This window comes from Mytilus californianus, unplaced genomic scaffold (genome assembly GCF_021869535.1).
Source record: "Mytilus californianus isolate M0D057914Y unplaced genomic scaffold, xbMytCali1.0.p SCAF_10, whole genome shotgun sequence".
Classification (NCBI taxonomy): Eukaryota; Metazoa; Mollusca; class Bivalvia; order Mytilida; family Mytilidae; genus Mytilus; species Mytilus californianus.
Genome location: NW_026262582.1, coordinates 15,918,761 through 15,942,441, shown reverse-complemented (window position 1 = coordinate 15,942,441; position 23,681 = coordinate 15,918,761). Strand labels below are relative to the sequence as shown.

The following is a 23,681-nucleotide window of genomic DNA, read 5'->3' as shown; positions in this document are numbered from 1 at the left end:
ATCATCACCGATAAGTGTTTTGGGAATTCTATGCAACTATCATACAGGTTAGAGGTTTAGCTAGCTATAAAACTAGTTTTAATCCACCATTTTCTACATCAGGAAATGCATGTACCAAGTCAGGAATGTGACAGTTGTTTTCAATTCGTTTTATGTGTTTGAGCTTTTGATTTTGCCATTTGATTAGGGACTTTCCGTTCAGTATTTTGTTATTTTACTTTTTAAAGACGAAATGCGCGTCTGGCGTACAATATTTTAAGCATGCTACCTATGATGAGTTTATTTAACTCATGCATTAACAGTGAAGGAAGTATAATGTACTATTTACGAAATTAAGAGCTTATAAATCATTTAACAATGAACAAAAATGTTTGATATGCAATTTGAATGCTCAGATTATAAACCTTTAGTAGTAGTGTTTATTGTCGGTAGACAAGTAAAATTGTTTTTAGATTTCAATGCTAATGAACAAAAAGTACAAGAATATAAAACGAGATCAATTTCCGTGCACTGAAACAACATCCTCCGTAAATGTCATGTGCAGCAATGGACATGCAAATTTAGTAAAATGAAAGGCATCAGGTAATGAACCAGAGGAAGCATTATTCTTGTTGATGAAAATTTAATATGGCGTTAACATGCATCGCATGTCCAGGGTGATTAAAATGTTTAATACTGCTATATTATAAGACATATCAATAAACACTTCCATGATCTAGACCAGTTATGATGGCGGGATACAGTTGCGTCATCTAAAGTTGATGTTTAGGTAACTGTAAAACATGTTAATTAATTAATTATTTATTGTTGAACAACTAATGAACTTTTAATACAATGAGACTTTTTTTTAAATCTCTGGTTAACCAGTATGGAGTGTGCAAACTAGTTATGTCGGTGTTTGAGGTACACAGCAGGATATCATATACAAGATATCAGTTTTGCATGTCAGAAATCAATTTTCTATTGAAAATTATTGTTATCATATTTTGTCAGGTAAAAGTTATTGTATGATTAAATAACATAGTATGACTAACCCATTGAGTTGGAAACATCACCATCTACCGCTTATTTAAAGTTGGATATCAAAAAGTTTTCCATGCAATGTTACAGCTACCTCCAATATCTTGTGTTAACAATGGTAAATAATTGATTTGATTTTAAGTAGACAATGGAAAATATGAAAAATGTGTCTTGAACGTAAAGAGTATTAACTTTGTTCGCCAAATAGCCAGTATATTCACATGTTAGTATCTGTTTAACATATATAACATGCCTCCGCTTAAGTATAAATCATATATTAATACCTTTGTCATGAGTGTCGTTAAATCATACATTTATTTGGAAAAATTAAATCTTAAAAATGGAGATTTAATATAAAATTTATTGTTAAAAAATGTTTATTGAAATACTTTTCTCTTTCTATTTTTATTATCGTATTACTCCATTTCTCCCTATTGTGCCCCATTTTATATAAAACACGTTTGAATAGCAATTTTTGCCACAATGAAAAGAAATCCATGGAGATCAATAAGAGAGAACATTAGATAAAGAGTTTGCAAACATTATTGTCAATTTCTATTATTAATACCTAAATTCCAAATACTATTTGTGTTTGCTAAATATTGGCCTATTGTTTTGACGAGTGATTTATGACTAGTTGTATACTATAGATACACAATCTAAAATTCTATAGTAAAAATACCCCATGAATGTCAGAAATTAAATTTGCAATAAGAATGTTTTGATTTGTTATGGGGATCTTCAATTACAAAGGAAACAATGACTTCGGTAAACATCGACAACAATCGCTAAAGATCGGTAAACAATACTTGTACAAATTGCTATTATAGTTTTATTCAGCTTCATTTATTTTTGTAATTTCTAAAGTTTTGATAAATCATGATTCTTGTTACTTGCAATTAACCCACATATTTTTATGCATTCAAGTTATCTAATGTAATTTAGAAATCGTCAATCACGACATCTGCAGATTCCACTATGATAAGAATCAGATAAGAGATAATGAACGAAAATAGTTAATAGAAAACAATATTATAGTATTTTAATAAGTTATTGGCATGAATGTTTAGATAGGATAAATGTTTTTTTATTAGTTACTTTTGTATAAATATGTTAGTTAAATATGTGTTGATTAAATGTTTTTTTTTTCCTAATGAAAACAGTATTATGAAAGAAAGAAAAATAATATTTGTCTTTGGCATCTTTTAGTATACGCCTCTTAAAGGTGATTTTATTGGAAATTTTATTGTCATTTTAGATTGAACCAATGCATACATGTGAACTAAAATTCTATATGAGCTAAAGAAAAAACTATCCGTCAAAGAAGAAATAGAAATGATGTGTACAACTACAGGTCACTGTAAGGCCTTCAACAACTGACAAATCTTAATCCAAATAGTAAGTTATAAAAATATTGTAAAGGATTACATGGTTTCGAAAAGCACTCCGAAGGATCTTCTGTTGAAAAGAAGTATTAAAGACTTTTTATTTTACATGAAAAGTTTCCTTTCATGGTTTAAAAGTGAGATAACTTTTCATAGTTAGTATTTGATAATCAAAGACATACACAATAATTATCTACAGTAGACAAGTAAATACATAATAATATGTAAAGCACTTAATTGCCAGTCTATAAAACAAATGAAAAAAATACTAGTATTCAAAAAGAGACTATCAAACATCTTCCATCAACACCTAATTTCCAAATTTGCATAAAAACACTGAAATGCTAGGAGAAAAAGAATCCTTAAAACCCAACCATTGACGAGGATTTCTTAAAGGCATATTTTAAGGCAACATATACTTCTCACACATTAGTAAATCAATCCTTCAAAGTAGAATGCATTCATCAGAACATTGTACATGCTAGCACATATATATCTTGATTTGTTCAGTTGATATTTAAAAGTCATGAAGATATTCAGATACAAATGAACTAATGACACAGTAAGAATTGTAAAAAAATCGGTAAATAAAGGTAAACAGCCTTGAGCTTAAAAGATTTATACAAGACTTCTGATCCAACGTACTGACTGGTGCTTACAGGAAAACACAATGTCCTTATCCTGACCTCTCTAGAGACTATAGACAAGACACATCCGTGATAATAATTTTCACCCTGTCTCATCCGTTTGTTTAAAAGCATATAAAGCTGTCAATTAGCTTTCTATACATCTTTACACTCCTGTGTCTGTAACAAATTGTTTCCGTCACAAAAAGTTGGTTCATTAAACAAATGAGGGTGATATTTTTTTTTGTCTGCCCTCATGTTTCAACTATTGTTTATTGTATTGTCTTCGATCATTGATACTAACCAATAGATAATTTAATAATATGACCGATCGAATCACTGACCTGGATACAACAGCAAATATCTGTTAATCCGAAAGAATCCGAAAGAATTCAACACCTAACATATAACTCATTCATGTTCACATTATTACAAGGTTCAGAAATTGAATTAATGCACAATTTTTCTTTCTCATCAAAGGTGCTCTAGATAAAATTTAGGAAACCTGGAAATTATCCAACATTGAGAATAAGTATAAGCAAAGGCTTAGAACAGATCCAATTTGAAGAGGGATGCATTAGAGGCAACAGTAATTTACCAAAGTTCAAATTTTATTAATCCATTAATCCTTCAGCATGTGGAGCACGATCTACTTACCCTTCCGGAGCACCTGACATCAACCCCGGTGTTTGGTCGGGTGTGTGTTGCTCAGTCTTTAGTTTTCTATGCTGTTTTTTTGAACTGTTGTTTTTCTTTTCGTAGTTTTTCGTTTTTCCCAATGGCATTGCCAGTTTGTTTTCGAGTTATGAGATTAAATATCCCTTTAGTATCTTTTACCTTTTTAAGAAAATAAAAATAACGATGGAAAAGAATTGAGGGAACTGCATGATCTCCGATGATTCGTATCAACTAAGTCTTAACACTTAAAACATTTTGAAGGACTCCAATATCGCATATCAACACCTGTGCAACGAAAGGATTAATGTAACTAAAGAATAACCATGTCAATGTGATGCAACATATAATGGTAGGACTTTCTCTGGTAATATTTCAGATCAAGGTCATCTTCTTAAACCCTTCAACCTTTCTTAAAGTCATTCCACCTTCCTAAAAGTCCTCCGATTTTTTCTAGATTCATAGTTTCATAGATTCAAATATATAGTTTTTACTATGTTTGTTTGTGAACTTTGGAACATGTGGCCAAATTATAAATGCGAAATGACTGCTCAAACTGCGATTTTGACATTTTTGCAAATTTTGAGTATTTATTTCGAAAAGAAGAACATCCGTTGCGAAAATAAGTTTTAGTGAGAAAGAAAACTATATAATGTCGTTCAAATCAGTTTTTTGTGTGAGAAACTTATGATACCAGACTTATGATAAAAAATGTGAAAAATTTGCAAAATATATAGCAATATGTAGCTTCGAATAACATTTTTACTGAATGAAATGATTATGCAAAAATTCTCGTGATAATTTGTGTGAGAATACTATGTAAACTCATGTATATTCAAATACCAGCATCAATAGCATTTTTGACGACTGTATCCTTTTCGCCAAAAACTTTATTCCAATGGAAGTTTTAATACAACATAAATAATTAATTTCGAAATAAAGGTAAAAGTCTTCAGAACTTTAATGCTGTAAAAATGCGCATTTTCCAATTTCAATAAACAGAAGAATATAGACGAAAATACTAGTAGCGTACAATTTAGAAAAAATAAACAAGTGAAGTGTTTAAGGGTACTTATTTACAACTTTTTATTGTGTATAAAAAATGGATGGTTACAAAATTTCCATTTAACTTGTGTGTTATTGACCTTTCGGTATCTTCTCACACTATAGGTATAAGGCACCTCGTTTTTCTTTTCTTTTGTCATTTTCTTTTATAGCAATACATTTAAATCGCAGAGAAATTGTTATGAACTTGTAACGTCAATTTTTTTATGAAATGAAAAATAAAGATATTTAATCGGTAATTAACCTTTTACAACATTTATGTTTTACTATTATGTAAACAACTGTTGGAACTCAATAAAATTTGAAACAATACTTTTCACATTTGACATTTATTTTGGAATAAGAGAAAACAGTTATTATCCACATTTAACAGCAAATAAAAACCATAAATAAAATAAAGACAAAACAAAACCAGAAAGAAAGAAAGTTGAAACAATTTGAAAAAACTCCCCCCAAAACGCGCAGATTTATATTGTATTTGTACTCGAAAAAATTACAACAAATTCGAAACATAAAATAGTGAAATAGCTTCACGACAAGCTTCTTAATAGAAAATAAGTAGGCCTAGCGTCCATAATTTTTCATTACCCATTAGTTGAATTATCTATCAACTGTAAACTTTGTTTTGAAATCTGATAATCCAGAAATTATTTTAATAGCACATCTACATTAAAAATAGTCTACCTTATAAATTCTTAATTCGGATAAATTTGATTTCTATATTGTTCATGGGATATAAAAATCAATTTAGCGATCTTTATTCATCATATGAAAGACATACTTTCAACTTGAAACTTCAAATGAAGATCAAATTCACTCTTCTTGAATTATTTATTAAAAACGGGATGGTTAATGATGCTGATAGTAAATGCAACTGCACTTTACTCACATTAGTACCAAAGTCGAGTTTTTGTTTTATTTTAAATGTCTGCATTAAATTTTTTTTTAAACTTTTGTTTTACTGTCACTTAGGGGTTAATGTTCATATCATTGGAGCTATATTTTGTATATATGATCTTACGTTTACATATCAAATATTGGAGTTTCTGGGTTGTGAAAAAGGATGAAGAAAAGATAAGGAGGGTGAATAAACACAATTAGTCATGAAACAACACAGGACCAAATGAAAAACGACAGACAGACTAAAACACAAGTCACCAAAACGCAAAACCACAACAACATAAAGATGGAGCAATCCAAACCCCACACAAGCCCAGAAGTGAAGTCAAATACACTGGAGTGGACAAGCAGTTGTTTTCCACTTAGTATTAACACCAGTAGTATACTCTTCTTAAAATAAGTCGATTAGAAATATCTTGTCTATAAACTACCATACATTGGCGGATTGGCAAATTTCTCTGGTCGTATTCTAAAAAATAACCAAATCTTGTAATTTACGAAGCCATAACATATGACCGAATTTGCAAGTAAAAATATTTTTAAGAGACAAAAGTAGACATTGATAACTAAAATAGCACAAATGAAAAATAGAACACTAGATTGGATGCATAAATTTCATTTTTTTAGGATAAGGTTTTTGCGCAGATGTAATGTGTATCGTTTTGTAATAAATAAGTCTTATTTTGTATTTATATCCAAGACCTCTTTTGACCTGTACTACCCATATTAGTTTCTCAAGTTAATCTAAGTGTGTAATTCTTTCAATTTATAAATGATATTGTTTATTAACCCTCTTTTCTTAATCTGTCCTCTTTGTTATTCCTGTGATAGATAAGATTGGGTACAAAGTGTCAACTTTAAGTTTGTTTAGATTTGTTCGAGTTTTTAACATTTATATCAAACCTGAAAATTCTTATTTTAAGCTTGTATACAACACCAATTACATGAATACCCTGACATTTGACATCAACGCAAACGACATTGTCCAATCAACTTGTCAATACACCTTATCGGTATATAGGTAAATCCGGAAAAAACCGTCACTTAGAAAACTTCCTGTTTGGGTCAAGTGTCGCAAAAACAAAGGTTATCAGTAACGAGCTGAGGAAGGAAAAAGTTTAGAAAGCAAACATTTTGAAACTTTGATAGATTATGATCCACTTTTTAAAAAAACAAATTAAAATCATAAAAATGCTTTGTTTGAAGTGTTTCTGATGGTTAAAAAATGTCTCTTTGAACAGTTTTATGCAAAATACTTGTTTAAACAATGCCCGAGATAGGTTCAACTGGATGAAAAAGTTGTGTAATTTCAAAACTTCTCCGGATTGGAATAAATAGCGATAAGGTGTATGCTAGATAACTAAAAATGACAAAGACAAACAACTTGTTATCTAATGTAGGTGGAAACTGTAGCCAAAGTTTACATCTTTTAATTTTAGAATAGGCGTTTACATATATTTCCTGTATAATGAAAAGGTTTATCAATTGACCAATGAAATAATCATTTTACAAATTTCGTGAATCTGAAGCGCTTTTCATGATTTACCTTCGTCATGAGCGCTCAAACCTTTTAAAGCCTGGGAATACGTTAATACGCTGCAATGTTTGGAGATATATGACCAAAAAGGACCTAAGTAGAAAAAAAATATGTACGACAAAACTTATTTCACTTACTCTTTAAAAAAACAACTAGGCTAATTAATTTTAGTCCATTTATATGTTTTGGAGTTAAGTGTGACGGTCCATTTTCACTGAACTAGTACACATTTTTGTTTAGGGGCCAGCTGAAGCCCGCCTCCGGGTGCGGGATTTTCTCGCTGTGTTGAAGACCCATTAGTGGCCTTGGTCTGTTTTCTGCTCTTTGGTCGGGTTGTTGTCTCTTTGACACATTCCCCATTTCCATTCTCAAATTTAAGTATATGTTTACTAACAAAAGCAACCTATATTTAATCAATGAGACATATGACAAATTTCTTATAAGATGTTGAGAAAATCAAGCCATAGTTTGAACTCTATTGTCTTAATTGTCAGTGTAACCACTTCAAGTAAGAATGAAATACTTTTGAGTTATTTACATATATTTGTTGCGTCACTGTCATCGATTCCAGATGAAGTTATTGATAAATCTATCGATATCAGCCATGCTGTCTCTATATTTTATACAATTGTTTTGTTTTCTTTTAATTCCAAGGCTTAAAGGCCACGCAAATAATTTCAGATTATTTTCTGGGTCTTCGGAGCAATTAAACTCGCACTTCCTCAAAATTGTCAACGTTTTATACTAGATTTATAATTTGATATTGAGGAGGCGTCATGGTCGAATTATTCGACTGTTTATTGATAGTTTGGTAAGTTTTAATAAAATGATATGATTGAAAACAAAATAACAAAAAACAATTCTATCCGCTTATTAAAAATATTATTTTTATAAGGCGTTTCATGTTCACACACAGGATTATCAAAAAACTATTAACCACTATTTTCTACACAAGGAAATGCCGGTACCACGTCAGGAATATAACAGTTGTTTTCCCTTCGTTTGATGTGTTTGAGCTTTTGATTTTGCCATTTGATAAGCGACTTTCCGTTTTGAATTTTCCTTGGAGATCGTTTTTTTTGTTATTTTACTTTTTTGCATTTTGAAAAAAAAATCAAGATAGGTCATTGAATTTCTAATTTTCCGAACGACAGAAACAGGTAAGAATTAAAGTGGCATCAAAACATATGCATTCATTTGGTATGGCCTTTTAATTGAATTTCAGGTCTATAATTGAAATATGAAAAAGACAATCAAAATAATTAGATTCTTGAGAATAATCATGTGTTTTGATAGAAAACGTGTCATGTTACGTTCGAATTGATTTGTACGAAAATTTCTGTTTTATAATGAAATAAACAAGAGGCTGTTGAAAGGAAATTGATTTGATTGCGTTTTTTTTTTTTCAAATGAGAAAGACGCCATGAACATGCATAGGGAAAAAGGCAATATTGTAAAGTTATAAAAATCCATATTGTTCAGTGTATTAGTTATTTCTAAATATATAAAAGGTAAATTTTGGAGAAGTTTGTTAAAAATCATGTAAATTAAGCTTTGCATAAACATATGACATATTCCTGTTAGGAGAAATATATTAAAAAAAAAACATAAAATACATGTAATAAAGCTATTTATATGATACATAAATTCTTCCTGCGCTCTATGTGGTAAAAATCGCCGATACTTTGCGACCTCATTTTTAACTTTGAGTAAACTTGCTGAATGAATCGCAAGTAGAAATTAGGACAACAATTGAACTGCAAGGAGAAATTAGGAGAACAATAAGTGCAAAACAAATACGAATTAGCTAGTTATTAAGTATAAGAATTCATCTAGTTTTTTTTCGCTCGACAATCATATGGCACACAAAAAGCGATTGCTTTAAAACATTATTTTTCTCTGGTAAATCTTTTAAATGTTGACTCACGAACATTTACCCTATCATCATGGTTCCGGATTAATGACGACCTCAAATTAAAACAAGCTATAGGCAATGATGTAGTAAAGTCGGAATTTAAAAATCAATTAAATATCTATAGTAAGTAACTGACAGATAGATGCAGGCCCAGATAAAATGGCTATTGTTGTATGCAAAAAAGTATTTTACTACTTTATAATATTTATTTGGCCAATGGGAATACAACAATGATGTTTATAAAAGGAGAAAGTGATATATAAATTGTGTAGTAATTAGTTGAATGAGTCCCAGAAGTCTAGGTTGCTCTACCATTCTTTCTAAATGAATAATTTAGAAGGTTTCTTAATGGATGAATACTATCGTAATAATATATCCAGATTCTGTTGATGTTGTGAAATCAATACCATGAATGAACACGGTATTCAATAAATACGGTAGATTTAATCTGCCTTAAGTGGCCAAGCTTATTTTGCTGGGATTAGTATTTACTGAACAAATGCAAAAGGTTTATAGAAACTAAGCACGATCAACCAATATCTGATTTGAAAGGGAAAAATAAAACAGGATAAAAATACCAAATGTAAGACTTAAGGATGTTCGCTCCTCTTGTTCTTGAATTTTTGCCAGATTTTCGGAATCCTCTGGTTTTATCCTTGTTTGGCCATTAAAAAATTTTGTCCACTAACCCCTACTTTTATTTTCATAATTTCATTACATATAGTATAAAAAGCCATATTTGAAAGAAAAAATGTGCCAATGTTAAATGTAAGAAAAGTCTAGAGAGATTCATTTCCCGCCAATTTTCAAAGGCTTATATCTCGAAAACAAGCACACGGACACTTCATTTTTTTCTCAGCTTTTTTAGTTCCTTTATTCATATACTATCAATTTATAACAGTCTTTTAAAAAGCTAGTTAATTTGAAACAGAGTAGCGAACATCCTTAAGTTTTCTAAGTAGTGGTTTGTAGACTTATTTGTCTTTTCGTCGTCTTTCGTTTATTTGCCATGGAACTGTGAGTTTATTTTCAATGTATAAGTTTTGAATGTGGCCATGCTATCTTCCGCCTCCTTTATCGTTTTATCATAAAATGATAAAAGTCAACCAATCACTACAGAGAATTACAAAGATTGAAGAATATGAATGTTTACATCGCTGTAAGGAGTTCCGTTAGTTAATGTCACCGTCATCTTTAAAAATGTCTTGATTCCATATATCGAATGCCTCTTACCGTTCGGTTTTTGGTTGTATTTTTCCTATCTTGATTTCAATCTCCTAAATAAATTTATAATTTTTGAACATTGGTAAACTACTGCATGTACTGTTGACTCTTATTTATTCTTAAATGATTAGTCTTACACAACTATAAATTGAAGACTTCGTAATGAAAAGTATTCGGTAGATGTTCTATTATGATTAAGGTGTTGTCTTATAAGTCCTGATAAGCCCATAAGTATTCTTTTTAATGCAAAATATTGTCTTTATACGAAAGTTCAATACTTGCTATCTTCTTCAGACCCTTTCTCACGTGTGGATGATTAAAGTGTTTGCAATCTTCCCTCGTTCGGAGGATGTGGTTTTTTTTCACTTCCTTTCAATGAAGGGTTTTATAATCATCAATTTCCATTAAATCAGTTATGCAATCGTAAAAAAACACAAATCGATATGTCAGAATTTGTTTTTCATCTTTCCAGGATAATTCCCAGCATGCAAGGTGAACTTTTATTACATACACAAATCTGTTCTCCCTTTTTATTCTTATTACAGACTTTAGATAGCTTCCTTGGCAAGCCATATGATCACTTTATTACAAACTTTAGATAGCTTCCTTGGCAAGCCATATGATCACTTTATTACAAACTTTAGATAGCTTCCTTGGCAAGCCATATGATCACTTTATTACAAACTTTAGATAGCTTCCTTGGCAAGCCATATGATCACTTTATTACAAACTTTAGATAGCTTCCTTGGCAAGCCATATGATCACTTTATTACAAACTTTAGATAGCTTCCTTGGCAAGCCATATGATCACTTTATTACAAACTTTAGATAGCTTCCTTGGCAAGCCATATGATCACTTTATTACAAACTTTAGATAGCTTCCTTGGCAAGCAATACAATCATAGAACAAGTATCTATTTTAGCAGGATTGAAAGCGGTTTGGCACCAACTTTCCTGAATCAATTTCTTTAACAGGGTAAAAGTAAAACTAGAGGCTCTCAAGAGCCTGTGTCGCTCACCTGACTCTACTTTGGTTTTAGAAATCATGTAAAGATAGATAAAAATCATAACAGATACCCAAATAATGATTGAGGCCAAATTTTGATTAATATTGGTCCCGTTATTTAATAAAATATCCTGGTGGCCATCTTGAACAGTAAATCGGCAACAAAGTAGCAACACTTGGTCAGCACTTCATAAGGAACATTCATGCCATTTTTGGTTTCATTCCATTCAGTGGTACTCTAAAAGAAGACATTTGTATGTATTTCCCATAGGGTCCTATGTTAAACTAAGCCCCCCCCCCCCTAGCGGCCATCTTGGATGATGGATCGACTGCAAAGTAACAACACTTGGTCAGCAACTCATAAGGAACATTCATGCCATGTTTGGTTCAATTCCATTCAGTGGTTCTCTAAAAGAAGACAATTGTATGTATTTCCCATAGGGTCCTATGTTAAACTAAGTCCCCCGCTGTCGGCCATCTTGGATGATGGATCGGCTGCAAAGTAACAACACTTGGTCAACATCTCATAAGGAACATTCATGCCATGTTTGGTTCCATTCCATTTATTGGTTCTCTAAAAGAAGACATTTTTATGTATTTCCCAAAGGGTCCTATGTAAAACTAAGTCCCCCGCTGGGGGGCCATCTTGGATGATGGATCGGCTACAAAGTAACAACACTTGGTCAGCATCTCATAAGGAAGATTCATGCCATGTTTGGTTTCATTCCATTCAGTGGTTCACTAAAAGAAGACATTTGTATGTATTTCCCATAGGGTCCTATGTTAAACTAAGTCCCCCGCTGGCGGCCATCTTGGATGATGGATCGGCTACAAAGTAACAACACTTGGTCAGAACCTCATAAGGAACATTCATGCCATGTTTGGTTTCATTCCATTCAGTGGTTCTCTAAAAGAAGACATTTGTATGTATTTCCCATAGGGTCCTATGTTAAACTAAGTCCCCCGCTGGCAGCCATCTTGGTTGATGGACTGACTGCAAAGTAACAACACTTGGTCAGCATCTCATACGGAACATTCATGCCATGTTTGGTTCCATTCCATTCAGTGGTTCTCTAAAAGAAGACATTTTTATGTATTTCCCATAGGGTCCTATGTTAAACTAAGTCCCCCGCTGGCGGCCATCTTGGATGATGGATCGGCTACAAAGTAACAACACATGGTCAGCACCTCATAAGGAACATTCATGCCATGTTTGGTTTCATTCCATTCAGTGGTTCTCTAAAAGAAGACATTTGTATGTATTTCCCATAGGGTCCTATGTTAAACTAAGTTCCCCGATGGCGGCCATCTTGGATGATGGATCGGCTACAAAGTAACAACACATGGTCAGCACCTCATAAGGAACATTCATGCCATGTTTGGTTTTATTCCATTCAGTGGTTCTCTAAAAGAAGTCATTTGTATGCATTTCCCATAGGGTCCTATGTTAAACTAAGTCCCCCGCTGGCGGCCATCTTGGATGATGGATCGGCTACAAAGTAACAACACTTGGTCAGCACCTCATAAGGAACATTCATGCCATGTTTGGTTTCATTCCATTCAGTGGTTCTCTAGAAGAAGTTCAAAATGTAAAAAGTTAACGCCGACGACGGACGACGACGGACGACGCCGGACGACGCCGGACGACGACGGACGACGGACGACGGACGCCAAGTGATGAGAAAAGCTCACTTGGCCCTTCGGGCCAGGTGAGCTAAAAAAAAAAGAGAGGCGAAAGATACCAAAGGGACATTCAAACTCATAAGTCGAAAATAAACTGACAACGCCATGGCTAAAAAAAAAGACCAACGGACAAACAATAGTACACAAAACACAACATAGAAAACTAAAGACTGAGCAACACGAACCCCACCAAAAACTGGGGGTGATCTCAGGTTATGAAGCTTAGTGGAATTCGAATATATCCAAAGTTCAAACATTTCAAAATCAATTTTAAATATTTCGCTAATATCAAAATGCAACTAAGCGCTTTACATTTCAGTTGAAGGAACTTTTAGAACAACACAACCTTAACGTTCATCACGAATTTGTTAACCAATATGATGCACATTGTAACATAATCAAAGATCACACAAGAAGCTATGATGATGTCAACTTAGTGTCCATTCATAGAATTATTTTAAATGGCCCCAGTGTAAAATGAATTGAGAAAAACAAAATTCAATAGCGCATTTTACAATGTCGGAAAATAATTCGCTTGAAACGGGAAAAAAAGAAAAATACAAAATCACAAAATCATGACTCGTACAAACCAAAATGCCATAAGGTTAAAAATATCAATAGTGAAGCAAATTTTACATTGTTTAAACTTCTACTGTAAAACAACATCTGTGTTTGCAGTTCGATGTCATTAAAACAATAATTAAAATTATTGAAGCAGTAACAACATAAATATTTATGCCATTAATATATTACATAAGAGATTTTTCTGATCATTGTTTCAGATTACAGCAATGCAGTACATGGCAACTGTAAAATGTCAAAGACATCAAAATATGGAACGCAGAATATAAGCTCTGATGCAACAACACACGTCCTATTAAAAACCTGTATCCGATTGTACATGTTTCTCTTTATGAAAACAAAGCATTTATGTAGACGGGAAATTAGGTACCACCAACTCTCGGCAGGTACAGTAAAGGTCAAAACTTTGAACAGTAAAATTGAGGTTTGAAGGGAAACAAAGCAAAGAATAAAGAAATAAAAAATTCACATAATGTCGGGTTCAGGTTTCAGGAAATATTGGGACATTAAAGGGCAGAACGGTCCTGCTCCTTACTTTTGCAGTATCTTTAAAAGAGAAGAAGTGGATCAAATATATAAGATAGTAGATTGATTTCGGTTCAAGTATATAAGTCTAGTCAATGTGAAAGTATGATGAGTTTAGTCAAGGTGCAAGTATGATGAGTCTAGTCAAGGTGCAAGTATGATGAGTTTAGTCAAGGTGCAAGTATGATGAGTTTAGTCAAGGTGCAAGTATGATGAGTTTAGTCAAGGTGCAAGTATGATGAGTCTAGTCAAGGTATCAACAGACAAACAACTTGAAAATGGAAACAGTCGAACTAAGATTGTATATATAAAAATAAGAAGATGTGGTATGACTGTCAATGAGAAAACTCTACACAAGGGGACCAAATGACATAGAAGTTAACAACTATAAGTCACTGTACGACCTTCAATAATGAGCAAAACCCATGGTTTATTACAAATGGATGTCCAGGTTATACATGAATGGCATAAGACGCTTATTCTGTTTAAGCACCCGATCTCGCTCTTTTTTGGAATTCAGGCGATTCCATCAGTTTTTGATTTTTTTCCTTCTCAATCGATTTACGAGATTTGAACATCGGTAAACTACTGTCGCCTTAATTTATAGTATAGATTGGTATATACCAAATGAGTTTTAAAGGTTAAAACATCGGTGAACTATTGTCGTCTTTTTTTACAAATTAAAAAAATATATATTCCATGTAGCTGTCATTTACCAACGACCAGTTGTAAATTTTGATTGATTTTCGATTTTGAGACAACCCTTAAACAGCAAGACCCTGAAGCTAGAATAAAACTAATTAAAAAGTTAAGCGATGCGTGCATATTCATTACACATTTGCCTGTTTAAAACCAAATCCGAAGAGATGAAATGCTTCTTTTCTAAAGCAATTTTTGATTAATCAAACTTTTAATTTGTCAACTAAATAGAATGGAATAAACAAGTTCTTTTTATAATTAGTAACTCAGATATCTAGTGAAGTGGAGTCCAAGGTTAAATCTGTACTACTTTTTTACTTGCTTGTTCATTATATGTCGTAAAAATGATTTAATAGATATTATAAAATTTACAAAAGAAATTGCACTATCTGACAGTAATGGTATAATACACGTATTACAATGAACGAACGAAAGAAAATTTTAGATGCTGTAAAAAGCTCTTCAATCATAGTGCTCACTACATGTTTCAAGAAATATGTAATCGCATTGAGTGCATATATATCAATTGCTTATCTTACTTTCAAATCTATAAAAAAAATCCTTTACGTGGAATATCTCAAATTGACGAAATATTCAAATTGAACATGACAGTTAATGCGAAATGGAGCTATTGTTTTTTTGTTTTTTTTGTTGTTGTTGAAAATCTTGTATAAAATCTGCGATTATTATTCAATTTGGCCATAGAGCGCTTCTGTGTGTATAGTGTGTGTGTTAGGTATGCAAGTTACTTTTTAAATATGATCTTTGTCTTGTAGATATGTCTCAAATATTGAAGAAAAGAACCACTTAGTTGACTGTTGACTAGTAGTCCTTTGGCTTTTTGGTCTTCTTTTTCTCTATGAGTCCCTATATTGTAGGATGAGGGTTCATCTATGATTATGGTTAGGTTAAGGAATGTTATAAAGAAAGTTAGGTTAAAGGTTTAAGGCTATTGTAAGGGTAAGTTATGAGGGGCCTGATGGGTTATTTTCGTTCTTCGTGATCGGCGCATTTTCGCTATCGTGATCCGTTTTTCTACAGATTTATTTTATTTTGATATTTTCGTGATCCGTGATCATGGAAATTTATTTTCTGTGAATCGTGATTGACAAAAAAATCAACTCGTGAATCGTGATGAGACCCCCCCATCAGGCCCCTCAGTTATTGGTAAGAATAAAGTGTAGGGAAATTATAGTTTAGTATAGCTCTATAATGTTAAGATCCCTAAATTAAAATAAGACCGGCATTTGGTAATGATCTTCAGTGACGTACTGGCCAAATGTTGGATAAATCTCACTCTCTTAAAACGATTATCTTTGCAATAATATATGATGTTCCAACCCCATGCATAGATATATTTGGCAACACTCTTTTAATTTTGTTTTTAAATACTCTTCTTCGAAATTATTTTTCCTTCCAGCTGCTTTGATTCGACCACTACTAGTATTTGTTATTATTTATCTGATGTAGACAAAACACGCGTCCGGTAAACCAAATTTATGAGCCTGGTACGCTTTAAGCATAAATGTGTTTACGGCTATATTGTTGACAATTTACAGGAACATTTCAAAAGACATATTTTACGAAATACTGTCAATCAATATATTTTTTCTAGTCGAAAATTTAATTGACATATATTTTCAGGATTTTTCTAATACTAGTATTATATTTTCAAATTATCTATTATACATTTGAAATATGTTCCATTTCAATTGATATAAAAGGAATAAAACTGATCAGAATTTCTGTACTACAAAAGTTACAAAACCATTTCATTAGGCCAAGTTAAAACAAAACAAGGAACATATCATGTGACTAATTGTCTAGATTTTTAAAAGACTTAGAGCTAAATGTTCAATATTTCATTAATGTTTATTTGAAATCTACACGAAGGATTGTATGGTTTTATATCATTTTAACACGCTACAGACATTAAGTTGGAAACTAAGTAATATAAGATCTGAGACTACTAAAACACAAAAAGAACTAGTCAACCTAAGATTATGTCAAATGGTCTGTTGAATACGTTTGGAGCATAACGAGAGGGTTTGATTTTCAAGAACTTTACTATTATAACTGTACAAAGATTTATGACAGATATTAGATTAAGTAAATGATAAATTAGAGACAACAGTACTTTATTGATGTTTAAGATACAAATCATGGTAACACACACAAACTGAGGGAATCATATAAACTCTAAAAGATATGTATAGATATGGTAGGAGTATCCTGCTATGCACGCGTTACCAGCCATGTAAATACGCAATCAAAATGGTTCTAGATTTACTATGCAAAAAAAAATAATGAAAGGCACGTTGACACAGAAGATAGGAAAAGGATATCACACAGTTTTTAATTATTTAAAAACGTTCTCAAAATATAGAAAATATTTGATTTTAGTTGATGAATTTTGATTTCCTAACCGTTTAACATATGTTGCTTCCTAAACTTTTGGCTTCGAGTATACTTTATAGTAGACATTCGAGAAACACGTGTCACATGTACTCATCTGTACCACATGTTTATTTCTATCGCCCTAGATTTATGCGATACAATGTCTTCAGTTCTAAAACTTTTCAATTAAGTAAGATTGAAACTTCTTCAGGCTAAGATGGCAACATACTGATTTGGCTTCTATTTATAGTTCTATTTTTTCGATGCTCGTTCAAGTTTAATGCCTTTGTAATTTCAAACCGTTGGTTTCGAGGTTATTTCAGAAATAGCGCCTTCCGCAGTGACATCCAAGAAACCTACGAATAATAACACAAAATGATATAAATGCTCCGAGATGACCAACAGATATTTTCAATGACAAATGGCTTGTCACTTCGAAAGGAATAATGTCAATATATTTCAAGTTATGATTAATTGAATTTGCAACCAACCATGAGAGGACTCCAAACGGAAGTTAAATCCCCTTACCCTTGGAAAACGTAATAGCATAACAAACATTAACATTAAACAAATTGTACAGCTGTAGTTTTGGTCTGAAATTCTTCAATTGATCCAAAATTTAGGAATATATTACCTTAGCTTTATTGGGCAAAACTTTTAAGAATTTTGGGTACTCAATGCTCTTCAACTTCGTCCTTTATTTGGCCCTTTTAACTTTTTTTTCATTCGAGCGTCATTGATGAGTCTTTTGAAGACGAAACGCGCGTCTGGCGTACAAAACTTCAATCCTTGTATCTATGATGAGTTTATTTACCTCCAGATTCATGCAAGTCGTTTTCATAGAAACTGAGTACCCTTGTAAAGATGTCATTATCTCTGATAGATTCAAACATGCCTTTGGTACTGCTGTACGTTAAACATCGGGACAAAGGAGATCAAAATTGTAATGTAATGACATGTTATCTAAAAATTCATCATCAGAATAATAATATTAAAAGACGTAATTATCCGTGAAATACATGTTTCTAAGATCAAAAATGTTAATTTAAATATTTATTGTTTATTTCATACAGATACTTGAAGATTTTTTTGGATGATTATACATGTTTGCTGCATATCATTGGTTTCCAATGAAAATATTTTTGATGGAAAATAGTTATATTGTTTCACTTGATAGAACGGTTTATTTGAGGTAAGGAAAAAAAGATATAAAAATTATCAATATCTATTTCGAATGGGACCACAGAACACAAACTAATCAAATAAATTTGCTGTCATCCTTAATAGATTTCATTGATTTTCCCAGAAAAACAAAGTCTATTTGCACACTGACAGATTGATTAATTAGACATTAGTGGCAGCCATCTTGTTTACACATGTTTTGTGATGACATCATTGGTCGTACTACTATGAACTTCTGACTCAACAATTTAATGATGTCATTGGTGTAATGCGTCATGTTGATCATTGTGTCACCTGACATCTTGAAAACTCCGACAAAATTAATGACAATTTGACATATCTTGAAATAAAAAGGCTTTCATATTAAAAGAGAGGCGAAGGATACAAAAGGACAATTCAAACTCATAAACTGACAACGCCATGGTTAAATAAGAAAAGACAAACAACAGTACACAAAACACAACTTAGAGAACTAAAGGCTGAACAACACGAACCCCACCAAAACTTGGGGTGATCTCAGGTGCTCCAGAAGGGTAAGCAGACAAATATACGCCGTACTTGATATAAAACTAAGAAGATGTGGTATTTAAAACATATATGCCATACTTAACCCTTGATATCAAGCAAAGGCGAATACTTTTAACTAATCAACATCTATAATTTCTTTTATTTTCATAATTCATGATGTATTGCTATAGCAACGAATTATTCTATAAATGAACATTTCTATCTTTGCAATTATGGCTGATTTATGTAAAAAGGTGTGAATAATTATATCCACTATGAAAAATGATACATATGTTCAACCCAATCCCTATAAAAACATTATTTCATAAGTTTATTTGACGTAATGCAAATACGATAATGGATATTGTAATTTGAATTCCATTAAAAATTCACAAATTAAATGCAATATAAGCTTTAAATGAAATACACGTTAATGCATAGGGAATGTGACATTTTATTAGGAAAATATTACTAATTCATAACGTAACTCAAAAAATGGCATCAAATCTGAAATTAGCACATAAAAGGTACAGGAAGTAACAATTCCAAAGGTCATTTTCTTAATTTTTGATGTCACAGTCACTTTCAAATACGAGATACACTTGTCATATGAACTGATAGAGCTAAATAAGTAAAGATAATAATTCACAAAAAAAAAGATTTGGAAAGAAGGAAGAAGCAACTAAAGGGCAAGCAAAATCTATTAAAGACAGACAAGATCATTACCAATAGACAGTCCATAAAACGCTCTACAGAAAAAAAACGGGAGAAAATACCAAACCCCACCAACATCCGAGGATAAACCATGTTCTTAAGGGGTTACACAACTGACACCCGTTGTGGTTTTCTTATTGAAGTACCGTTTGTAGAAATGAAGCCGTATTTTAGATATTGTCGTTTTTCATGTAATATTTAGCTTTTATACATGTCGGAACTACTTAAATGTAAAGACTTTACTTGCAATATTTTTGTTTAATATATTATAGATTTTCCATTTATAAATAATTTCATTGTGGTGAAACCAAGACTTTGACAATTTGGCTGATCTGCTTCTCTTTAATTCTATTGAGGTATTTGAATTCACAGACAAGTGTGCAAGGTTATTCTAGAAACACCCGTCATGTCCTCTGCCATAGGCAGTATAGGTATATATCATAAAACTGGTAGTTTTTATATATTCAATTAAACAAAATATCTTTATCTCCTATTTATCATATATGCTAACTACCACAGACCATTAGTAACCTCCAGTCAAAGGACCACACTTAAGGATCTTTTCTATGTTCGAATATAGTTCCTTTTAAAAATGGTACACTTGTCTTTCTTTTTTTCATTCATTTCTATGTTTTATGTAGGGGAAATGAAAGAAGAGAATTTTTTTTTTATGTTTTAGTTGTACTGTTAGATAATGCCATTAATGGAAGGAGGTTTTAGGGCGTTTGCAGAAGGTATTATTTACATTCATGGGATATCTCTTGACTTGTCCTTGCCAGTAGAAATTTGTACTGACTTAAAAAAAACTCATCATAGATAACAAGACTAAAGTTTTATACGCGTAGATGCGCGTTTCCTCAACAAAGACTCATCAGTGACGCTCGAATAAAAAAAGTTAAAAATGCCAAATAGAGTACCAAGGTGAAGAGCATTGAGGACCCGAAATTCCTTAATTTTTAACTATGTCTGTGCCATTTTTGCAAAATATTGGATATATTACGGGACTTTTGATATACATAACACACTCAAAGGAGTTGCAGAAAGTGCCGGTGCGATTTACAATATACAGAACGTACAGGAACAATAATTGTGGTTTCGGGACATCAAATGATTCGATTAACGTGCTGCAAATTCTATTTTTGAAATCAACACCATCATTCCGGAAATGAGTTATAGGAAAAGCATATTAAATAAATGTCTACCGAAAAAGGATATGCTACCAAGGGGGCAATCAAAACTACAGTAATAGGGTAGATAACGAAAACATATTTTTTTCCCAAATGAATAAACCGAATATCTATTTAACAGCTTTCTTTTTTGGCTAGATTGTAATTTCTAAGCCGAATAAAAGAAGTTTGCTCATTTTAATTCAGATTTTATAAAAGATCTATTCCTTTGGAAAATTTCATACGAACAATTCTTCACATTTAATGCTCATACGCGTTTTAAAATCAATTTATAATCAATTTTGGTTGCCATGCAAGTTTAATGTATAGAAATATTTTCCTGGAAATTGTTATGGAAATATATATGGATTTTTTGCAGTTACTTAGGCGAATTAAAAATTCCATTCACGTAGAGAGATGTAAAACAATAGATATAAGTCTCATAGACACTTGAAAATATGTTATTTGTATACAAAGTAGTCTATTTAAAACCCAAAAACTATTTAATTTGTAGATTCTTATCTTTCAACATAAAATAACAATTTGAGTAGATTAAAACGAATGTATGTGCATCGTCACCGAATAACGGTGTCTGGTGGTTATATTTAACATTGTGTGTGTATTTGCCTTTGATGAAGGGATCCATTCAACTCGTCTAGACGAGACGTGGGCACACATTTTATTTGAAACCATTAAATTTTCCACAAATAGGACTTTACAATTGATGGATTCATCACTTTTTTATATTTTTTTCTTGAATCACAAGTAAAATCCTACAACTATCCCTGTTATAAGTTAACACAATATCATTGTTTGCAGTCATATATAGATTACTTATTCATCATTCGCAACCAAGCAGACAAATAAAATATGTTTTGCATAATATTTGCTGTTATCAACGTTTTAACGCTATTGTTTTAATTGCACTGGCTGAGTTCGGTTATGTTCAAAGACGTCAAGCTTTGTTATGAAATAAACACTTTCGGAATATATAGATCCAACTCGACTGTGTACAGTACAAGCTAACTCAAAAAAAAACAATGTAAACAAATAAACAACAAACATGAGCGAAACCTTGAAGCTTGAAAGTTATAAACGCATGTCCATTAGGAAAAATATAGCGTAAACGCCATGGTCATTCGATGTTTTTATTTATTACTATTTGTATTTAATCATGACAGATCGCCATCTAATGCAACCACCATCACGGAGACAAATCATTTTATCGATTAACACTTGCTTTGGAGTGTTTTGGATAAGTAGCCATATTTGTACTAATTGTTTGTTATTAGAACCGTGTCGTATATCATTGTTTTAGGAAAACGAGCGGAATGTTTTGAAGAAATATGTGATAGGACGAATGATTTAGATGATAAATTAAATCAACCAGATAATGATCAAGGGGCATGATATATTAATGAGGATCTTCATGACTTGACTCAAGCTAGCGAACAATTGTAGCGAACAATTAGCTAGCGAACAATTAGGAGGTATAACTAAAAACCACAATATCACATAAAGTTATCACGTTTTTTTCGAGCTAGCGAACAATTATGAGAATACATACAATCTTAAACAAAAACGAAAAAACTAACTTAAAACAAAAGAACTAACTTAAACAAAAGGGAAACCATACTTCATATATAAAGAATACAAAGCTTTTCTTTCCTAACTAAATAAACCCACATAAGGCATTCAATAGACAGCTGGATTACAATGACCATAAGTTAACACATTGACACAATGCATTTTTAGGGAATAGGGGTGCACTTTACGTTGTTTGGTCCGATTAATAGAGATTGTGACAGCTTACGACTATATAGGTGTTTAAGAGGAGATAGTGCCGCATCGTTTAGGAAAATCTCCAGAGTGGTTTATGGTCGAAAATCTTAAATTGTGGTAGAAAAAAACTGAAATTAACAAAATGAAATTAGGGTATAGGACATTTTAAGTTATTTTTTGACCAATTTGAATAGATTGTTACAGGCAACGACTCTATGGGTGTTTTAGAGGAGACATTTCCGCATCGTTTTGGAAAATCTCCAGAGAGGTTTATGTTCGAAAATCTGAAGTTACAGTTAAAAAACTGAAAATTTTATTGTGAAATTGACAAAATGAGATTAGGGCGGTAGGGCACTAAAAGAAAAATTTGGACCATTTTAAAGAGATTATGACGGGCAACGACTATATAGGTGTTGTAGACGAGACATTGGCGCATCGTTTATGAAAATCTCCAGAGTGGTTTATGTTTTCGAAAATCTGAAATTACGGTTAAAAAACTTTTTTTGTGAAATTAACAAAACAAGATTAGGGGGGTAGGGCAATTTAAGTTAATTTTCTACCAATTTCAAGAAATTGTGACGGGCAACGACTATATAGGTGTTGTAGAGGAGACATTGGCGCATCGTTTAAGAAAATCTCCAGAGTGGTTTATGTTCGAAAATCTGAAGTTACGGTTAAAAAACTGAAATTGTGAAATTGACAAAATGAGATTAGGGGGTAGGCCAATTTAAGTTAATTTTGGACCAATTTTAAGAGATTGTGACGGGCAACGACTATATAGGTGTTATAGAAGAGACAATGGCGCATCGTTTAAGAAAATTTCCAGAGTGGTTTATGTTCGAAAATCTGAAGTTACGGTTAAAATACTGAAAATTTTATTGTGAAATTGACAAAATGAGATTAGGGGGGTAGGGCACTAAAAGAAAAATTTTGACCATTTTAAAGAGATTGTGACGGGCAACGACTATACAGGTGTTGTAGACGAGACATTAGCGCATCGTTTAAGAAAATCTCCAGAGTGGTTTATGTTCGAAAATCTGAAGTTACGGTTAAAAAACTGAAAATTTGATTGTGAAATTGAAAAAATGAGA

At 32.1% G+C, this 23,681-nt stretch overlaps 1 protein-coding gene across 2 annotated transcripts in view; it reads right to left on the bottom strand.

The window, feature by feature from the left end:
* LOC127717689 (innexin unc-9-like) overlaps positions 1-23,681 on the bottom strand; it is a 101,743-nt gene that overhangs the window by 7,652 nt on the left and 70,410 nt on the right. The window lies entirely within an intron of this gene.